We start from the raw sequence: 3,292 nt of genomic DNA on the forward strand, positions 1-3,292 counted from the left end.
TCATTTGCCCATGCTGCAATCTTGTTTAAGTTGGTCTGGAACAACTCCCTATCGCTTTCATTTCCGATTACCCCCATTAGCTTCACATCATCTGCGAATTTGCTAGTAATTCCATCGATACCCTAATCGAGTTTGTCGATAAAAAGTGAAAAAAGTATGGGGCCAAGGACACTTCCCTGAGGAACTCCACTTGTGACGTCTGTCCAACCAGAGAATTCCCCGTTCACCATAACTCGTTGCGACCTATCTCTTAACCACGATTCTATCCAATTCAGCAAGTTGCCCCCTATTCCAATCTCGTGTAAACGCTTCAAGAGTTTGCCATGTTGGACCCGATCGAATGCCTTCTGGAAATCAAGGTAAACAACGTCGACATTTTTGCTCTTACCCAAAGCCTTAGTCACGTAATCATAGAAGCAAAGGAGGTTAGTTACACATGACTTCCCCTTCCTGAACCCATGCTGATTATCCGACAATACATTATTCTCGTCTATCCACTTCACAAACTGCCTTTTGATGATAATTTCCAAAATTTTCGAGAGGGAGCTCGTCAAACTCACTGGACGATAATTAGACACCACTTCTCTACTACCCTTCTTAAATATCGGAACAACGTTAGCCAGTTTCCAATCTCTCGGGACGATACCCTCAGCAACACTACTCCTGTATATCTGTGCGACTGGCCCCAACAATTCATTAGCACCTTCCCTGAGAACCCTGGGATAGATATCATCTGGTCCTGGTGCTTTGCTTGCACATACATTTCTTAGAAGATTTAGGACCTCCACGTCTTCCACTTGAATATCGTTGAGCGTTTTATTACCCCATGCAACACCCGTATATCGAATATCATTATCTCCATTAAAAACCGACGCGAAAAAGTCATTGAAAGCACTACACATGCCTACATTGCTCTCTACTTTTGAGCCTCCTATCGAGAGGGGGCCAACTGTCCCCTTACATCCATTATTGACGTATCGAAAAAATGATTTTGGGTCAGAGCCAATGTTATCTGCCAACCTAGATTCAACTTGCTTTTTACTATCCCTTATCGCTTTCTTCAACAGTCTTCTTTTATCAGTAAACAATGATAGGTCACCTCGTCCACTTTTATACTCTCTGAATGCTCTTTTCTTTTCAAGATAAAGGTTCCGCACGCTATCCGTGAACCATAGAGGGTGTGATGTACAAACACGCTTTTTTCGAACAAAGGGTATAACGTCGTGCAAAACAGAGGACAGCTTCGTACTAAATTCTTCCCATTGACTTACCACCCCTACTGATTCCAACCGGTCTTTGAAAACTTCCGCTAACCTTCTTCGCAAAACATCAAAATTAGTTCTCCGAAAACAAGGAACCAGTCTTTTGTTATCAACCTCACCCGAGGAAAAGTTACAGTGAAATCTGACGATACGATGATCACTGGAAGAAAACTCTTCCCCCACCGAAACATGTTCAACTAGATCCTCAGAACTAGTAAGAACTAAATCCAAAATAGCAGTACCCCTAGTGGCTTCTGATACATGCTGATACAAAAAATTTTCGAGCACCAACTTAAGAAAGTCTCTTTCATACTGATTTCCAGATGAAAGGTTCTCCCAATCAATACCCGGGTAATTGAAATCCCCTAGTATGAGAACCCTCTTTCGCTTACACATGTAGGAAATTTCATCATGCATTTTGGCGATATAGTTTTGATCTCTATTCGGTGGATTGTAACAAACCCCAACAATAAGCTTATGACGTCTTTTGTTCTCAAGTTCAACCCATATGGTTTCAATATCACTTCTCTGCACGTTACACTCTCTAGCCTTCAAACATGATTTCACGTATATCAACACTCCACCCCCTTTCCTATCAGATCTATTTCTCAAAAAAGTATCGTATCCGGAGATGTGTAAGAAAGATTCATCCCCATCGTTTGCCCAAGATTCTGTAATGGCTATAAGATCCAAGTCCTCCACAACTATCATAGTTTCTAAAAAATCTTTCTTGTTACCCAAGCTCCTGGCATTTATTAACACACATTTTAATTTGCCCGGTGGTTTGTTGTCAATCGAGAAGCCATCCAAGTCAGAGGTGGGTAATTCCCCGTCAGTACTGTTGTGATTATCATTAACTAACATTTTGAAACGTGTTTTTCAATAGAGATACACATTCGCATTTCAGGCAAAACTTAGTTTGTTAATGTTTTAATTTTAATGTTTTTGTTAGTTTTAATTAGCATTAATGTTTTTTCACAAATGTATTCGTCGAATGTATCATTAGACGTAAAAAAAATGCGTCCCTGTGACTAACGATTTTAACTACGGCTTATTTTCGGGGTAGGGTTTACATTAGGAGCATCCTGAAAAATCATGCTAGGGCTTATTTTTTGGTTAGGTCCTATGTTCTGGGAAACGCGGTTGTGCCTCATCAGTAGCGATACGTAAATTTCGGAAATAAAAAGTCCAGATTTCACAAAAAAAATTCCGAATTGGAAAGTTCGCATTTTTTTATTCGCAAAACCAAAAGTATTTCAAATCAAAAAATTTTCACTTATTCGCAAAAAATATTTTTCAAATTAAAAATTTTGCATTCATCCACAAAAGTATTTTTTCTAATGAAAAAATTTGCATGCATATTCGCAAAAACGAACTAAACTAACGACACAATTTTTCTTATAGTCCAATTACGAGGCCAAGTAGCCTGTTCAAGTACTGTACTTGGTTGAAAGTTCTAGATTTCAATTGCTCGACAAAATTACTACCTATATACGCGCTCTTTAAAAAGTTAAATTTTTAAGATTTCGCAGGAAAGAAAAATCAAACTGGCGTACTTTATTAAAAATTGCCTAATTTCGCATTTTTTGCATCTATTTCGTAAGTACGAAAATCAAGCATCACTAGTCATATAATATATCAGACCTTTCAGCTTATATTCTATAAATAACCGAAAATTAAAAATAACCACACACTTTGTGTGTGTGTGATCCCCACAAAACAAAATTCATGAAGTGGCTTCCCGCCCCATGCTCCTTTTCACTTAATTTTCCTTAAAATCCCTGAAGTAATTATGATTAATATTTAAAATCAAGAAAAAAAATGACAATTTATGATCGGTTGTGTGTCAAATACTTTTCCCTTATATCGCCATTTTTCGAATAAATACGCACTTTATTATGTCGAAATTACTGTTTTCGTCCAAATCGAAGAAAACGTGTTTTTTTACGCTAATTTTGAAACTTTCATATGAATCATTTCAAGGAAATATAATGGGAAAATAAACAATCAATCATGCTGTTATGTATAGC

The sequence above is a fragment of the Pholcus phalangioides genome, unplaced genomic scaffold (assembly GCF_987345545.1).
Source record: "Pholcus phalangioides strain wild (caught in Gottingen) unplaced genomic scaffold, Ppha-v1.0 ptg000008l_1, whole genome shotgun sequence".
In the NCBI taxonomy this organism is placed as follows: Eukaryota; Metazoa; Arthropoda; class Arachnida; order Araneae; family Pholcidae; genus Pholcus; species Pholcus phalangioides.